General features: G+C 36.5%; 1 long non-coding RNA gene across 1 annotated transcript; it reads left to right on the top strand.

Moving 5' to 3' along the window:
- Positions 1-1,032: 1,032 nt before the first annotated feature.
- LOC144377836 (uncharacterized) lies at positions 1,033-19,638 on the top strand. The gene is made up of 3 exons (XR_013439021.1): positions 1,033-12,145; positions 16,038-16,139; positions 18,189-19,638. It is a non-coding gene; the product is annotated as an uncharacterized LOC144377836 (long non-coding RNA).
- Positions 19,639-19,860: the final 222 nt, after the last annotated feature.

Genomic DNA, 19,860 nt, shown 5'->3' with positions numbered 1-19,860 from the left:
ATAATCTGCTCTAATGCCATCCATTTCCCTCCAAATTCTATGATTTTGTCATTTTTTAATGCAGAGTAATACTCCATTGTCTTCAGCCTTTTTTTAAAAAAATATTTATTTTTTAGTTTTAGGTAGACAAAAATATCTTTATTTAGTTTATTTTTTTATGTGGTGCTGAGAATCGAACCCAGGGCCTCACGCATGCTAGGCAAGCATGCTACCACTTGAACGACATCCCCAGGCCCTCTTCAGCCTTTTTTTTTTTTTTTTTTTAATTTATTTACTAGATCTAGAAGTTTTCTGGTGGAACTTTTTTTTTCTTTTTTTTTTTTTTTAAAGAGAGAGTGAGAGAGGAGAGAGAGAGAGGAGAGAGAGAGAATTTTTAATATTTATTTTTTAGTTCTCGGCGGACACAACATCTTTGTTGGTATGTGGTGCTAAGGATCAAACCTGGCCATACGCATGACAGGTGAGTGCGCTACTGCTTGAGCCACATCCCCAGCCCTCTTCAGCCTTTTTAAATATTTTATTTAGAGACAGTATCTCACTAAGTTGCTTAGGGCCTTGCTATGTTGCTGAGGCTGACCTTGAACTCATGATCCTCCTGCCTCAGCCTCCAGAGCCACTGGATTACAGGCATGCCTCAACCTCCTGAGGCACTGGGATTACAGGCATGCACCACTGCTCCTTTCTTTGACTTTTAAATTATCAACATCTTTGGAATATTGTATCTATCCAAACAAATAAGTATAATTCTCCATGTTTTCTATTGTTTTATATTACTTAGTTTAAAATGGAATGGTTTTCTTCATCCAGATTCTACATGTTTGTAAGTTTTCCCAAATGTTTGTTTGCATGTGTTTGCTATTATGAGTATAATTTTTTTTCTACTTATGTTGGATTTACAGAAAAAACCATTATCATTTTAAACTACAATTTATATATTCAATAGAAAACATGGAGAATTATACATATTTGTTTGGAAGATACAATATTCCAAAGATGTTGATAATTTAAAGCAATGTGGTGTCATGCCTGTAATCCCAGAGGCTCAGGAGGCTGAGGCAGGAGAATTGCAAGTTCAAAACTAGCCTTAGCAATTTAGCGAGGACTAAGCAACTAAGTGAGACCCTTTTTGTAAATAAAATACAAAAATTAAAAGGTGGGTGGGCTGGGATGTGGCACAATGGTTAAGTGCTCTGAATTCAATTCCCAGTACCAAAAAAAAAAAAAGATAAATCGCCTTTGGGAGCTTCCTTTCCAATACTTTGAGGTCTACAGGATATACCTGGAAAATTTACTACTGTAAAAAATGACTGCTTAGGGCTGGGATTTTGGCCCAGTGGTAGAGTGCTTGCCTCATACATGTGAGTCACTGGGTTCAATCCTCAGCACCACATAAAAATAAGTGAACAAAATAAAGATATTGTGTCCATGTATAACTAAAAAAATATTTTTAAAAAAATGACTGCTTAACTCAAATTAAGCAGGGGGAGGGCCTATTTTATTTTATTTTATTTTTCTTTTCTTCGCACTGGGGATTGAACCCAGGTGCACTTTGTCACAAGCTACCTCCCCAACCCTTTTTATTTTTTGAGACCATCTTATGAAGTTGCTTAGGGCCTCACTAAGTTGCTGAGACTGACCTCAAACTTGCAAACCTCCTGTCTCATCCTTCCAAGTTGCTGGGATTATAGTCATGCACCAATACTAAGCTTTTTTTTAATTGCTATAACTCATCCTTCTGGCAATTTGAGGGAGTTTCATATTTTCTTTAGACATCAATTACTGCAGCCCTTGGCAGAACAAATTTGATGCTATATGAATTCTGTTATTTTTCTAGCATTGATATGGCTCTTGGGTTCACCACTCTATTAGAACTATTAACACCATTCATATTGATTTTTTGTTACAAATCCTGTAAAGAAGGGTACTTCTGGGTATTTAGATCCACTTTGTATTTTCAGGCTATATATTCAGTTTTCATAAATTGAGCCCATAATGGCTGCCATCTTTACATTGCTCTCACTCAAAGGCTGTCATATATAGTAAATTTTAAAATGTTTTTCCAATTTACAGGAAGCTCCTGTTTTCCTTTTGTCTATAGTGTAGACCCTTGTGACTGTTTTCCCTGACATGGTTGGTTGGATCATAGTTAAAGAAACTATGTAAGGCCATTCACCAGAAGATTAGAGAATCTCTTTTTTGGTGTGTTTGGTACTTTAACATGTTTTCTTTTCCTTTTTATTTATTTTTCTACTATCAGGGGTGCTTAAATATTGAACCATATCCCCAGCCCATTTTTTGTCATTTGTTTTGTTGTTTTTTGTTTTGTTTTTGTTTGAGACCAGGTCTCACTAAGTAGCTGAGGCTGGCTTTGAACTTGAGAATATCCTGCCTCAGCCTCCTGAGTTGCTGGGATTACAGGCATGTGCCATCACACCCGGCTCAAACATGTTTTCTTTTTGTTTTTTGTTTTTTCTGGGGATTGAACTCAGTGTTGCTATACCACTGAGCTACATCCTCAGTCTTTTTATTTTTTATTTTGAGACAGGGTCTTGCTAACTTGCTGCTAAATTGCCATGGCTGACCTCAAACTTGCAATCTTCTGTCTCTGCCTCCTAAAACTTAGATTAGAAGCATGTGCCACCTGGCCCCATACATGTTTAACTGAAGTAGTAAGTCTGGCCATTCAGGCTGCTATTACAAAATACCATAAACAGGGAGGCTTATAAACAACAGGAATTTATTTCCCAGAATAAATTCTGAGTTTTGGAGGCTAGGAAGTTCCAGAAGATTTAGTCTGGTTAGGGCCTGCTTCCTCATACATATCCCTTTCTCTTTATGTTCCACATGGTACAAGGGGTAAGGAGTCTCTCCTGGTTCACTTTTATAAGAGCACTCATACTTTTAATGACCCCGCCTTCAAATACCATTACCTTTGGATTAGGAATTCAAAATAAGTTTTGGAGAGATACAAATATTCAGACCACAGCAGATTCTTATTTGAATAATATATAATTTTCCTTTTGAAACTGTTACCAAAAATTATATGTTAAATCTTTAGTCATGCTTTCTTAACAATTCAGTCCAATTCCATAGCCTTAAAAAGCACTTTTAGTGTGAAAAGCTTTGAATATATAAAGACAGAAAGGATGTTGGGCTGGGTTGTGGCTCAGCAGTAGAGTGCTTACCTAGCACATGTGAGGCCTTGGGTTGGATCCTCAGCACCACATAAAAATAAATAAATAAAGACATTGAGTCCAACTACATCTAAAAAATAAATATTAAACAAAAAAGAGGACTGGGGTTGTGGCTAAGCGGTAGATTGCTCACCTCACATGTGCAAGGCCCTTGTAATAAGTAAATAAATAAAGGTATTGTGTTCAGCTACAAAAAAATAAATATTTAAAAAAAGAAAGTATATTATAATGAACTTCTATGTGTTTAAAACTCAACTCATAGCTATTTTTGTTTCATTCATACTCCACATATCACATATCCTTATAACACACACCCTTAGTATGTGCCACTTGAGTCATTTCCAAAGTTTTTTTTTTATTTTAAGACTGTTCATTAAATTGCCAAGGCTGACCACAAACAAGGCTGGCTTCTGCTTCAGCCACCTAATATGTCTGGGATTACCATGCACATGACACTGCACTCAGGTATTTCCAAAGCTTTTTGATGCCTACGTTTCTTTGTTGAGTGTGGTAACTATCGTCTTTTCACAATGTCTACTTCATCAAGAGGAACATGATTAAATATTACAACATTGAATAGGAATACAGGCTGCTCCTCATCTCTTCCCTTCCCTTTCCCTCTCTTCTTCTTCTCTATTTCTTTCTTAGCAGCAGTGAGTCTGAGCATTAGATATTATGTTGTTTTGGGGGTTAGTACTTTTTAGATGGCAATATGAGCAGTAGAGGAGTTAGTTTTAACATGGCCCAGCAATATACAAAAGGGATGACAAATTAAATGCAAAACACTCCCATTTCTCACTTGTGCTCATCATGAAAGCAGGGGGATAATGGACACTACTGTGAGCTCTGTGTGCCATCTTCCATTTCTTTTTTTTTTTTTTTTCATGGAAAGCTCTACAAAGAAGTTACTGCATTCAGATATCAGTTTTCTGAAAATAGAGTGTGAAAGTATTTAGTGTTTTGTTTTTTGTTACTGAGAGTTGAACCATGCATGCTAAGCATGGGTTATACCCCTGAGATACACCTCCAACTCCCAGCTATATTTTCTAGGAAATTCATTGGATACAGAAAAGACACTGCTTGACACAACAGTATGTTACACATATAAACTCAAGAAATGTAGAGAAGTATATAATACCATGGGTACTAGAGAATAATGGAAGCTAGTCTGTAGAGAAAGAATATAACCAACTAAAGAAAGAAAGAAACTGGAGAAAGAATATTTCTTGAGGTCCTGATGGGTTTTATAGGCACTACTTCAAGTAGGTTTTTCACTTTATTTTTTTATTTGTTTCTTTAATTTGTTTTAATTAGTTACTCATGACAGTACAATGATCTTGACATATCATACATTTGAATCAGATGGGATATAATTTCTCATTTTTCTGAGTGTACAGGTTGTAGAATTACATTGGTCATGCAGTCACATATATACCCACAGCAATAATAATGTCTATTTTATTCTGCTGTCCTTCTATTCAGCTTTTTCACTTTAAATTCCATACTTTTCCTTTTAATAAATTATCCATTTTTGCTCAAGATATCAGAACTTAAGTTCTGTAACTTGCTATCGAGGAGTCCTAATTAATGTAGTTTTGTAATTGGCCATCCAACTAAACTCTTATTAAAAATATAGTTTTCAGTGCTGGGATTGTAGATTAGCAATAGAGTGCTCGCCTAGCATGGGCGGTACCCGGGTTCAATCCTCACCACTACATAAAAATAAAGGCATTGTGTTGGGTCCATCTACACCTAAAAAATAAAATATTTAAAATTTATATATATTTTTCAATTGATTTTATTTTTCTAGAAACACATGACCTTGAAAATAAAGATAAGTTTGCCTCTTCTTTTCCAATACTTAAACATCTTTTACTTAATTATCTTGCCTAATTGCATAGGCTAGCATTTGTTCAATAATTGAAAATGAACAGGCCCGGGCTGGGGTTGTGGCTCAGTGGTAGAGCGTTCGCCTAGCATGTATGAGGCACTGCGTTCGATCCTCGGCACCACATAAATGTAAAATAAAGATATTGTGTCCACCTAAAATTTAAAAAAAAAATTTAAAAAAAGAAAATGAACAGGCCCTTCTAGTCCTCAGCAACAAAATAGTCTTCCCTTTATATTTAGCCAGCAAAATAAATTGCGCACTGCTTAATTTCTAAATTTTATGTTCATATATCATTTGACCCAGAAAACCCATTTTTTTTTAAAGATAGAGGGAGGATAGAGAGAGAGAGAGAGAGAGAGAGAGAGAGAGAGAATTTTAATATTTTTTTTTTTTTTAGTTCTCGGCGGACACAACATCTTTGTTGGTATGTGGTGCTGAGGATCGAACCCGGGCCGCACACATGCCAAGCGAGCGCGCTACCGCTTGAGCCACATCCCCAGCCCCAGAAAACCCATTTTTATAGGTCAATTTTAATGATACCCTGCCAAAAACATTAGAAATGATGTATGTCCAAGACTATTCACTGTAGTAATATTTGTAGCAAGAATGTGTATCAATAGAGGAGTACATGAATAAACTTTGTACATCCACGTAGTAGAGTACAATGTATCTGTGAAAGTAATCAGGAAGCATCCTATATATACTGCTATGGAATGATCTCCAAAGAATATTAAGTGAATAAAAATAAAAGACAAAGAGAAAAAAAATAAATAGTATATTACTTTTTGTTTATTAGAGGTGGCTTGAGCAGAAGAATAAACACATACTATGCGTACACGTATTTGTTTATATTTCTTTCTTTCTTTCATTATTTCTTTCTTTTCCATATGTATGTGTGTGAGAGCGAAAGAGAGGGATAGAGAGACAGAAAGAGACACCATGTGAGAGTGTTACTGGCAATGAACCAGGGGCACTCTACCACTGAGCTACATATCCCAGCCCTTTTTATTTTATTTTTGAGGCAATGTCTTGCTAAGTTGCCAAGGCTGGCCTCAAACTTTTTATTCTCCTACCTCAGCCTCAAAGGGAGATCAGTGGAAAAAAGGGACCAAAGGGTAGGAGGTATGTGTTGGGGGAGAAGGTGGGGAGTAATATTGGCCAAAATGTATTTGTGTGCATGTACAAAAGTGTAACATCAGTATGTACAAGTATGCACCAAGAAAATTTTGGCGGGGGGAAATATTTAGAACCCAATATCATGTGCTTTCAAATGTGATGCAACAGGAAATAGCCAGCATCATATATTGTACCCAAAGGTGAATCTAGATGAAGCAGGAGGATCACAAGTTTGAGGCCAGCCTCAGCAATTTAGCAAGACTCTGTCTCAAAATAAAAAATAAAAATGACTGGGTTGTAGCTCAGTGGTAAAGCACCCCTGAGTTCAAGCCCAAGTAAAAAAGAAAAAAAAATTGAATCTAATTAATTGAGTTCTCAGTTTATAGAGAATAAGATTCAAGGATAAAACACATTAAATGACAACACAAGGATGAAATCAGTCAAATTCAAAATGTGACAAATTCAATAAGACAAATGTCAACTAATAATTGACATAGAAAACAAAAGGGGAAAGAGGGGACTATTATATATTGAAAAAGACTTAAAATATATATCAACCAAATTTAATATCTTGTTTTAATACTGTTCAAACAAACAAACTTTAAATATTTGGATATTTTGAGACATTTGTGAAAAATTATTCATGGTGTCAAAAGAAGATATTATGGAATTATTAAAAATTTAAAATATAATGCTATTATGTTTTTTAAAAGTTGTTATCTGATAAAGTTGCGATCTAAAGGTATATGGGCGGAAATTAGATGACATTTGAGATTTGCTTTAAAATTTAGCCATCTCAAAAAACAGTTTGGAGGAAATAGGTGAAACAATGAAAAAATACTGGCTGCTGTTAAAGCTTAATGGATACATGAATTTCATAGTGCCATTCTATCCATAGTATTTATATATTTTTGTGTGTATGTTTCAACATTTTTGTAATAACAAGTAAAAATAAAAAAGTTCTTGCTTAGCTGCCACCCCTGACCAACATGGGCAGCTGAACTAATATCATTTGTGTGATTTTGCAGAGACACAAAATAAAACACAGACACAATTTACGTTTACACAACTTTTAGGATGGCTTCCATAGCTCTCGGCTTCAGGCTCCCCAAAAAGGAGAGCAAGAGAAAGTCGAGAGGCTGAGAGAGAGAGAGAGAGAGTGGGGGGAGGGACATGTTGGAAGTCAGCTTTTATTAGGGGGACTCTTGTTCTTAGAAAGTTCTATCCATAAAGGGCAGAGGGGTGGGGTGGGGTTGTGGCTCAGTGGTTCAGGTGGTAGAGTGCTTGCGTAGCATGTATGAGGCACTGAATTCGATTCTCAGCACCACATATAAGTAAATAAATAAAGGTCAATAAACAATTAAAAAAAATTTTTTTTAAAGGGGGCAGAAGAGGCAGGACTACCAGGGAACAGGTGAGTGTAACTCAACCCTAGGGGCACACCCCACAAAGAAGACCTCCTTGCTATCTAGCCAGTCTCTGCCAGACCACAAGGAATGCAGTGCTTGGCCAGAGCCTGAGGCATCAGGACTGGAAGGCGTGGTCATTCAATGTGGCTCCCCACACTTAGCCAAATGGTTTATCTTTTTTTTTTTGCAGTGCTAATGATTGAATCCAGGGGCATTCTACCACTGAAATACAATCCTGACCCTTTTTATTTTTTATTTTGAGACAGGGTCTCACTAACTTGCCGCTAAGTTGCCAAGGCCATTTTTTAACTTGGTATCCTCCTGCCTTAGACTCCTGAGTTGCTGGAATTAGATGTGTGCCACTGTGCCCAGCCACACAACCCTAGTGATGAGACTGTTTTTGAATGAGATCAACATCTGAATCAGTAGACTAAGTAGATGGCTCTCTCTAATGTGGTTGCCCCTCGTTTAGTCAGCTGAAGGTCTGACTAGAACCAAAGGACTGAGGGAACTCCTCCTACCTGACTGTCTTGAACTGAGATTTGAGACCTTTCTGGTTTTCAGACTTGAACTGAAGCATCATCTCTTCTTGGTTCCAACCTGTTGGGTTTTGGACTAGAATTATACCATTGGCTGCTTCTTAGGCCTTCTGACTCCATCTGGAAATATACGTCAGTTTTCCTGAATCTCTAGCTTGTTAACTGCAAATTTTGAGATTTCTCAGCATTCCTAATTGTATGAGCCAATTATTTATAAATCTCTGTGTGTGTGTGTGTGTGTGTGTGTGTGTGTGTGTGTGTGTGTTCCTATTGGTTCTGTTTCTCTGGGAATCCTGACTAATACAGATTAACTATTTTGCCTGATAGCCCTTCATTAGCTGAGCAACTAAGGGAACATCATTGTATCTGTCCATAGAGTTTTATGATTTCAGTTTATTTCCCTAAGTATGTTACTTGTCTTCATAGGTTTGAATGTATTTTACCCCGATCCAAAAATTCTATTAAGGGCTGGGGATGTGGCTCAAGCGGTAGCACGCTCGCCTGGCATGCATGCAGCCCGGGTTCAATCCTCAGCACCACATACCAATGAAGATGTTGTGTCCGCCGAGAACTAAAAAATAAATATTAAAAAAAATTCTCTCCTCTATCACTCTCTCTTAAAAAAAAATTCTATTGAAATAAGAATGAAAAAATTAGTACACATTAGAACAATAGTCAGATGAGGGTGGGGGCCAGAATTTTCTTTAAAAAATTAAAATAAAACTCCAGGGCTGGAGTTGTGGCACATGCAAGGTTTTGAGTTTGATCCTCAGCACCACATAAAATAAATAAATAAATAAAATAAAGATATTGTGTCCAACTACAAATATATATATAAAATAAAGCTCCACTGAAAATGGTAAAGAAAGCCCCAGGATATCATCCACAAGTCTACATGCCCCTTTGAGGTCTAAGACTGTCTACCTCTGTGTCAGAGGCAAAGCTGTGTCATCATTATTCCTTGACAAACGAGAAGGGAACATCCTCCCTCTACTCCTACCTGCAGTTAGGTGGAGCCATGTACTTATTTCTGACCAAAAGAATATAAACCACTCTCAGTTCTGGTCTTTAACAGCATTGAGATGTAACCTTGGTCATACTCCAGATGGTTTAGCCAAAGGTTAGCTGCTTCCAGCTCAGTTCACACCATACTGTCATGTGAACAAAAAATATGCTTTTATTGTGTTAAGCCATTGAAATTTGTCCATTTCCTACAAACTTAGCTAATGAATCACCCTGATAAATATACACTGTGGGGATAATGCTGTATTAACTCCTGCATTGTGAAACTTATTCTAAGAATACAGGTAATTCTTTGCTATTATATTCTTTATAATTTCCTATAAAGGAAATTTTGTATCCTGCAACTGTTGATTGATTCCCGTAGATCACATCCTAAACTTCTCAGTGTCAGCCATTTAGTAAACAAAATATATAACGCATGTGATTACTATTGGTAGTTTATCATATTTATAGTAAACAGCAGTTTCTCTTGTAATCTAAAGTAAAGAAATCTGCCAGGTGCTGTGGTGCACACCTGTAATCCTAGCAACTCTGGAGGCTGAGGCAGAAGGATCATAAGTTTGAGGCTAGCCTCAACATCTTGGCAAGACCTGGTCTCAAAATAAAAAATAAAAAGGACTGGGGATATAGCTCAGTGGTAAAGAACCCTTGAGTTCAATCTCCAATAACTCTATCCCAGATGTAAAGAAACCTTGCTTCATAAGGTAACAAATTCTCTTTTCAGAAGAAAAACTGTAATAGTCCAACTCACCTACTGCAACAATATAACATTAGTATAATCACCCTCCATTGCATTGCACTGTCCTCATTTTTATGTGAATGGGGCACCACTGGAGGCCCTAATACCATAAAAGGATCAACAATTTTTCTGCTCTTTGATATTTTAAGATTTTACAGATGTAGATTTTTTTTTTTTTTTTGGTACGAGAAATTGAACCCAGAAGCTCTCAACCACTGAGCCCCAGGGTCACTTTACCACTAAGCTACATCCCCAGCCCTTTTTTACTGTTTTATTTTGAGATAAATTCTCTTTAAATTGCCCAGGCTGGCCTCAAGCTTGTGATCCTCATCTCCACATAATATGCTATATGTGAAAAATATGCACTAGGTGAAAAAAAGAATATGCACAGTATAAGAAAAGAAAATATGTAACATATCTTATTATAAGTACCACGCACTAACCGATTGCGCCACTGTGTAAGGGACGGGGAAACGTAGGAGGAAGAGACCACAAGAGACTGGCTTCATGCAATAAGCATAAGGGGATTTTTATTGAGGATCCTGATTCAGTGCGCTGAGGCTCCAGGCTCACTCCGGAAGGGAAAGCAGCCCAGAGCCCAGAGCAGGGGTTGAACAATGCCTAAGTACACTTTTTGGGGAGGGCAGGGGCTTTGCATACATCATAGTCTCCTTTAACAAATCACCATACACTGCGGGAAAATCAAACAACAATTCTTAGACTTGATTAGTACATTCATTGGCGGGAACAGGGCTGGCTGGAGTGATAGGTCATTCCTAAGGAGGGGGTTACATTTAAACTGATTGGTTTGGGCCTTGAATGCCTACGTGACAAGCAGCACAGGGTCTTGAATGCTTACGTGAGGAGTTACACAGGATCCCAGGCCATAAATCAACTAAATGGCCAGTAGGGCCTTGTCTTAACTGCCTCAGGAATTTAACCCATGCTTTGCAGTTTAGAAGCAGGTTTACAATGCCTGGTCCTTTACATTTTAACTCAGGCTTTGCAGCTTAGAAACTTTACCCTTTCAACTGGAGCTCCAGCATATCTTATTAATAAATGTTTAATTGAATATTGTAGTAGGCAAAATAATAGTTTAAAAGATCTCCATATCCCAATTGCAAATATATTACGTTTGTTATATGGCAAAGGGGAATTAAGATTGTAGGTAGAATTAGGTAGTAAAATCAACTGACCTTAAAATGGAAAATATCATAAGTTGTCTCTGTGGGGTCAATGTAATCACAGGTGTCTTTTTTATTTTTATTTTTTGGTACTGGAGAATGGACCCAGAGTCACTTTACCACTGAGCTATATCCACAGCCCTTTTTTACTGTTTTATTTTGAGACAAATTCTCTTTAAATTGCCCAGGCTGGCCTCAAGCTGTGATCCTCCAGTCTCAGCCTCCCCAGTTGCTGGGATTATAGTTGTCCACCATTGAATTGGGCTCAGTAATGTCCTTAAAAGTGGAAAGGGATCTGGTTGTGGTGATGCACACCTATAATTCCAGTAACTCAGGAGCCTGAGGCAGGAAAATCACAAGTTCAAGGCCCACCTTGGCAACTCAGTGACACCCCAAGCAACTTAGCAAGAAATAAATAAAAAGGGCTGGGGATATAGCTCAGTGGTAAAGCACTCCTGGTTCTAGCCCAAGTATCTAAATAAACAAACACATAAATAAATAATACATACAATTCAGCATCTAGCATGCAATGTAGAATAGTACATTTTACATATTGTCTGGGAATATGACCTCAGATTTACAGCTATTTAGTACTTTTTACATTTTACAGTTCATTTAAAGAAGTCATGATTATTGCTAAAATTCAGAGGCAAACAAGTGCTACACATCTTTCTGTAGGGCTACTTCAAAACTAGCAATAGATATTTGCACAACACCATGTTACAGAGGTTTTGTGTCTACCTCTGTGTAGAAGCTAGCTAGATTGACACCAAATATTTATTCTTCCTGGGCAGCACAATCCTTAGCATTTCTTGAAGTTAGGCTGTAGCCATGGGATTGGGTTCTGTCCAGAGGTAGTGGGCAAAAGGGATGGGCTTCCAGACCTTATCATAAAAGTCCATGCATGATTGCCTGTGTTTTCTCTTTTGCTTTTGTGTTGACCTCTGAGGCCACATGTTATAGATGTCAAAGTCACAAAGTAGAAGGATTTTGAATCTCTGAGTTACCACCTGGAAGAAAGTCACCAAAGAAAGCTACAAGACCAACTGTGTGAGTGATAATTAAGCTGTTATTTTAAGTTGCATAGATTCGGTGGGTTTATTACCAGACCATAGCTTATACTAACTAATATAGTTCTATTTAATAATGACTTTTTAGGAGATAATTCTAGAAGCTACATGGGCAAGTTTATCTCCAACTCCACATAAGTGTTATAATTTGCAAAATATATATGCTCATTGTCCATCAGGCAAACATTTCTTTAAATATTATACAATGCAAAAACAAAGAAATAGTGTATGTGCCCTTGGGGATTGATGTGATAATTCATAAATTCATATCAGAAGGGCACAATCAACTTTGTTACAACTCTTTAAAGTCACACTTTATTGGAAACTGTATACTTACAAATACTAAACAATTAAATAAAAATAGAACAGGTGGCTTTTCTTTTGATTCTCTTTATAATTACAGGGTCTTAATATTTCCCCAAATAGAAAGAGCTTCTTCAAATAAAATTTGATGATATTAAAGTATACTCTCAGATTCTTCAAGATAGGTATATTAATAAGTATTTCTAGATATTTTGCATGTTTGAAGAATAAAGGCAAAGCATTCTACCTTTTTTATTATCTTCATTGTTTCACGTGTCTATCTTATAATTAGTAAGAATTTTAATTACAGATCAAAGCTAACTCTACTATGAAACTTTTAAAGTATATGTGTGTGTATGTTTACACATACAAATACATACAATATTTGTATAAGTCAGGAGGATATTTTCTAAAAATTCCATTATAAACATGAATAAAACTCACTTCTACATTTTTATTCCAAACTATACTGAGAAGCAACAATCTAGAATCCTAGATTTGTGTCAAGGCCACTAGTGCTTTACAAATCCAAAGTTATACTTTTTTGAAGCCAGAGGTGGAGAGGGTATAGGTAGAGGAATAAATCTCATGAAGAGTGATAATCAAACAATACATTAGTAGAGTTAATTCATGACTCTTTCAAGACTTCAGAGGGACATTTCTATACTTTGTCTTGCTGAGCTGAGTCACAAATATACCTCAGATCTATACACTAGAGATAATATCATGGCCTTTAGTTGTATTATTTCTAATAATGCACATGCTTAAAAGTGTAAGAGAATCAATCACAAGGGCTGTTAATGCTGAAAAGTACAAAATTCCTGTACTATCGTCTATAGGAATGAGATATTTGAGATGGTATATGATCTTGAAAAAACATTAGAAGTTATAATAGTCAGGCTTAGGCATAGTACCTAATAGCTGTAACATAAATTTTTACTTCTGTGGTTATTTGCCCTGCCTCCAAGAATATCTTCAAGCTAATTCTTGCCATCAATTCATGTGTATAGAGAAATAAAAATTTATTTTGTATGTTTGAGAAAAATACTAATAAAGCAATGAGAACTATTTCCCTGAATCTCAGAATGTGTGCCAAATTAAATATCAATTGTTCGGTTATTCTCATTTTTTTTTTTTTAAAGAAAGAGTGAGAGAGAGGGAGAATTTTGATATTTATTTTTTAGTATTTGGCGGACACAACATCTTTGTATGTGGTGCTGAGGATCGAACCCTGGGCCGCACGCATGCCAGGCGAGCACGCTACCGCTTGAGCCACATCCCCAGCCTGTATTCTCCTTGTTAATGAGAATTTAATAGTATATGTTCCTCTGGTTAGAGAAGACTGCTTAGTCCAGAGGAAACCTAATGTAGAATGAAAAAGTTATTGAAAATAGTAAAATTGGCACGATTGTGGTGAACTCTGGAGCCTCCTTCAGAGATATTGAAGTGAATATCAATGTGAAGTGAACAGGACATAATTAATATGATTTTATAAAAGTATGAAAGGAATTTATCATTACTTTTTTTTTTTTTTTTTGGTAGTGGGGATCATACCCGGGGTGCTTAACCACTGAGCCATATCCCCAGCCCTTTTGATTTTTTATTTTGAGACAGGGTCTTGCTAAGTTGCTTAGGATCTCACTAAATTGCTGAGGTTAACTTTGAATTTGTGATCCTCCTGCCTCAGTCTCCTGAGCTGCTGGGATTTCAGGCATGCACCACCATGCCTGTCTATAAGGAATTTGTCATTTCTAAATCAACCACAATAATCACAACATTCAGATAGTGAGACTTCTAAAGATGAATTCCAAATATATATTTGTATCACATTATAGGAAATAAAGAAACAAAGACAATTCCACAGGAACAAGGAACAAATCACAAGTAGAGACATATAGTCAACTTCTGAATTGACAGATCAGGATCACATCATTCCATATGTTGCTCAGATCTCAACTTTGCCTTTGGGTAAAATTATGACAATAAAAATTGCCCAGGATCCTGATGATTTACTCTAAAGTATTACTTAGAGTTTGAAATATATTCATAAGAAGATTGTTCAATGAAATCTTATAATGAAAAATGTAGACTCATATACATCATAAATGATAAAAGGTATTTGAAAATATTGAAACTTAAAGAAGTATAAAATAAATCCCTAAGGTAATAGTAATAAAAAAAAAAACTTGAGGCATTTGTCATGTGAAAGCCATATGAAACCAGTGTGAGCTCAAGTACCATTTATGCTGAGTCTTACAGGATGTGTATATTTAGTAGTATTCATGGTCAAAGTTTTAGAAAGTAACTTATCAAATGTTTTATTGTTTTTGTCATTAGGACTACATTGTTAATCAAGAGTTTGATCAATTATAATGGTATCATGCTTATTCACGAGGTCAGAGTGTACCTTTATTGTTGTTTTTTATTTTATTTTTTTTTAAGAGAGAGAGAGAGAGAATTTTAATATTTTATTTTTCAGTTCTCAGTGGATACAACATCTTTGTTGGTATGTGGTGCTGAGGATCGAACCCGGGCCGCACGCATGCCAGGCGAGCGCGCTACCACTTGAGCCACATCCCCAGCCCTATTGTTGTTTTTTAAATTAAATAGTATTCTTGTGTGGTGGGTCATCCTGTAGATACTGGCTTAGGAATAATTATGTGTGTCTGAACAAAGCCTCCATCTCCTGGATCCACTCGTCTTCAGTCCTCTGTGCTCCAGGACACCTCTTGGGGAGATGGTTATTCACATCCAGGAGCAGGTTACACCACCACTTCACTTCATTGAGCTCTCTCTTGAGGCTACTGAAGCTTCTTTTTTTCATCCCTTTCTTACTATCATCTTGCTGCTCTGTTGCCTCCCCACTGCCACTTTCTATTACTTCATTAGGAGCCAAGCCTAGTTGGAGAACTATTATCTAAGAGTAGATGAAGTTGCCTGGCTTGACACATTCAAAAGTATGAAGGGCTGGGCTGGGGTTGAGGATCAGTGGTAGAGCACTTGCCTAGCACATGTAAGGCACTAGGTTTGATCTTCAGCACCACATAAAAATAAATAAATAAAATAAAAGTATTTTTTTAAAAAAAAGTCAATTGGACAGATGCCTTAAAAAAAGAAAAGTGTCAAGGGCAGGCATTGGTGCATGCCTGTAATCCCATAATGGCTTATGGAATTTATTTTTTTAAAAAAGAACATTTTAAGGGATTGGGGTTATGACTCAGTGGTAGCGTGCTTGCCTAGCATGCGTGAGGCACTGGGTTCGAATCTCAGTATCACATACAAATAAATAAAATAAAGATCCATCAACAACTATAAAATATTAAAAAAGAACACTTTTAAAAGCATGTAGTGGGATGGGGATGTAGCTCAAGCGGTATCGCGCTCGCCTGGTGTGCGTGCGGCCCAGGTTCGATCCTCAGCACCACATACAAACAAAGATGTTGTGTTCGCCAAAAACTAAAAAAGAATAAATATTTTAAAAAAAGCATGTAGTGTTTTTAAATGTATTTTAATTAAATATGTTAAGTCTAATAAGTGATTTTATTTTGCATTTCTTTTTGTATGCTTAGTGTCAGACAAATATGATTGACTTGATTCCTGACTAATGTCAAAAGCCTCAAAAGATGTCAACTTTGAACATCTGAACTTTGAACTAGCAGAAAGGCTCAAAGGTAACCTTTATTGGAGTTTAATCTTGCAAAGATTAAAAGAAACAAAGATATGTTTGTTTTGCTTTCAATTCTCTTATACTTTCATTATCTTTCTATTCTGCTGAAGGATTAATAAGCCTCATGAAGAGAATCAGCAAAGTTAAGAATTTTCCACATAATTCAGATAAAATAAATTTTGAGCTTAAAAATTAACCTTAGAGGGCTAGAGTTATGGCTCAGTGATAGAGCACTTGTCTGGCATGTGTAGGCCCTGGTTTCAATCCTCATCACCGCATAAAAATAAAAGATCCATTTATAACTAAAAAATATTTTTAAAATAGTTAACTTTAGAAAGACTTGGAACTGTTCTGTATGGCACAGTGGTAGTGGATACATGACTATAAATTTGTCAAAACTCATAGAATGCATATCTATACCATAAAGTGTTAATTGTACTGTATGCAAATAAAAAAAAGTCAACTAGGACTAAGCAGGGGAACTCATGATGGAATGTAGGTGATGACAAGGAAATCCAAATGTATTACAGAATGTATGATATAACCTTACTGAAGGGGATGGGGAAGAAAGGAGCTGACCTAAATAGCTGTAAAAATAATTTGATTAGATAATATAAAGCTAAAGACAAAAAGAATTGCATACAAATGTCTGACTATGGTAAATTAGTTAAATACAGGGTGTGGGTTATCAATTTCAAAACACGTGTACATTAGGGTAGAACAAATGAGGGAATATGTTGTAGCCAATGAACTAGGAGTCTTACTGTTGGAGAACCTACTGTTAAGTTCTTTGATACTCCTCCTCCACAAGATAGAGCTGAATTCCACTCTTGAAAGTGTACTAAACACTTTAACTCTATTCAAACAAACAGAACATGAGAGGGAAAAATAGTTACTTTACTTTGAGAATACCTGGTAGATATTATCTTAGCCAGGTGACAATCAAGGTTAACAATACCAGTAATCTGATATATTTGTATCATGGATAGTCATTTAAAAGGTGATATGAGGAAGTCAGACCACTTTGTGGCATTCTCACCCCCAAATCCACAACTTTAATCATGAGAGAACATCAAACAAATCCAAGTGAGGGACATTCAAAAGTGTCAAAGGAGGGCATGGTGATACAAGCCTGTAATCTCAGTGACTTGGAAGCTGAGGCAGGAAGATCTCAAGTTCAAGTCCAACCTCAGCAATTTAGTAAGACTGTCTCAAAATAAAAAATAAAAAGGGCTGAGGATATAACTCAGTGGTAAAATACCCCTATGTTAAATCTCCAGTGCAAGAAAAAAAAAAAAAAAAGAAGAAGAAGAAGAAGAAGGAAGGAAAGAAGGAAGGGAGGGAGGGAGGGAGGGAGGGAGGGAGGGAAGTCAAGCATGGTGGCAAGCGTCTATAATCCCTGTGACTCATGAGGCTTAAGCAAGAGGATTACAAGTTTGAATACAGCCTCAGCAATTTAGCAATGCTTTAAGCAATTTAGCAAGACCCTGTAAAAAATAAAAAGGGGGGCTGCTAGGGACATGGTTAAGCACCCCTGGGTTCAATCCTTGGAACAACAACAAAAAAAAAGAATCAAGGAAAGACTATCTATTTCAGATTAAGGAAAATGAGGAAACAGAAACTAATACAATGTTGTATCGTGAATTAGATTCTTGAACAGAAAAAAGGCATTATTTGTAAAACGAGGGAAATTATACAGCCTGTAGGTTAGTTGATAAATTATAATGTAAAATCTCGCCCACGTACTGCGCAGGTGATGGAATTTGGGATTCCTTTGCCTGAAGCGGGCTGGCTGTGAAATAAAGCTAAGAAAAGAAGGTGGCAACAAAACAAAACAAAAAAAACATGACACAGAAAATAATTTTAGAAAGGGAGAGCAGGACAGCTCTTCGACCTTAGGGGTAAACTTCCACACTGGAAAGAGTGAGAGCTTTATTTATACAGGGGAACTTCAAATTCAAAGGCTTTCTACAGAATGTTTTTTTTTTTTTTTTTTTTTAAAGATAGAGTGAGAGAGAGGAGAGAGAGAGAATTTTTAATATTTATTTTTTAGTTCTCAGTGGACACAACATCTTTGTTGGTATGTGGTGCTGAGGATCAAACCCGGGGCCGCACGCATGCCAGGCCAGCGCGCTACCGCTTGAGCCACATCCCCAGCCCTTCTACAGAATGTTGTTCGCCAAATAAGGTAGGAAGTGGGTTGTCCGGTTCCCAATGGGTCATGCCCAATTCTGGAGATCAATCTTCCTAGCCCAGCAAAGACAGAGGTCACGTGCATTGCACAATCCATTAAGTGGGAGGAGCCACAAAATAGCTTGCAATACCAAACCAAAATCTCCTTGGCTCAAGGCCTAGTGAAGACTTTTTAAATAGCTCAGAGTGGCTCCCCACAGTAATATTAACTTCTTATCTTTGATAATTATACAAATGGTTATAGAAGATGTTACCATTGGAGGAAGTTATGTGAAGGTTAAACAGGAACTCTATATTTACAAATTTCCCTCCCTACAATTTGTTGTTGTTTTTTTTTTACTTAGGACTTAAGAGTTCTCACATTAGTGCTTGCCTTAGTTCCTTTTCAGTTGCTAATCATACAATACAAATGTTGAATAGTTACAAAGAAAAGAGGCATATTTTGGCTTGCAGTTCTGTCCAAGGTCAAGAAGCACCACCTGGTGAAGGCTTTCTTGCTGGCAGAATCCTGAGGCAACTCACAGTATCACATGGTGAGGCAGGGAGAGCAGGTGTGTGTGTCTATTTGAAATTTTTTTGAAGATGAGACACATCCCACTGAGATACATCCCCAGTCCTTTTCTTTTTTTCAAAATAGTCTTTTTTTCTACTTTTGATATATTATAGTTGTGGATAATGGTGGGATTTGTCATTGAATATTTACAAATGCACATGATACAACAATATAATTTCACCAATATTATTCTCCAGTATTTCCTCTTTCCTTCCTCTCCTCTCTTCCCCTTTGCCCTTTCCTCTACTCTACTGATGTTCCATTGATTTTATGAGATTCCCTGCCCCCCTTTCTTTTCCTTTTTTCTTTTCTAGCTTCCACATATGAGAGAAAACATATGACCTTTAACTTTTAGTTTGGCTTATTTAGCTTAACGTGTTTTTTCTTTCTTTCTTTTTTTTTTAATTTATTTTTTTATTGGTATTGGGGATTGAAACCAGGGGCACTCAACCACTGAGACATCCCCAGTCCTTTTCTTTTTATTCTCTTTAGAGACAGGGTTTAGCTGAGTTGCTTAGGGACTTGCTAAATTGCTGAGGCTGGCTTTGAACTTGCAATCCTCCTGTCTCAACCTCCTAACTGCTACATGTGCTACTGCATCTGGCAACATAATGATTTTGATTCAATTTTGGCAGATCATGTGTGTCTAGAAAAGTATCCATTTCCCATAGTTTTTCCAATTTATTGGAGCATAAGTTTTCAAAATAGTCTCTAATGATTGTCTGGATTTCTGTAACATGATGATTACTCCTTTTTCATCTCTAATTTTACTAATTTGGATCTTCTTCTCATTTGGTTAGTTTGTCTAGTGCTTATTAATTTTTTTTATCTTTTCAGGCAACTAACTTTTCCTTTCATTGATCTTTTCTATTTTTGTTTTGTTCTCAATTTCATTGATTTTAGTTTTAATTTTAATTATTTCCTTCCTTCTACTGGTTTTGGATTTTTTTCTTCAAAATAAAGATTTTAAATGCCTTCT

This window comes from Ictidomys tridecemlineatus, chromosome 5, assembly GCF_052094955.1.
Source record: "Ictidomys tridecemlineatus isolate mIctTri1 chromosome 5, mIctTri1.hap1, whole genome shotgun sequence".
NCBI lineage: Eukaryota > Metazoa > Chordata > Mammalia > Rodentia > Sciuridae > Ictidomys > Ictidomys tridecemlineatus.
Note: the sequence above shows the minus strand (reverse complement) of the source record. Positions and strands in the feature narration are given on the sequence as shown.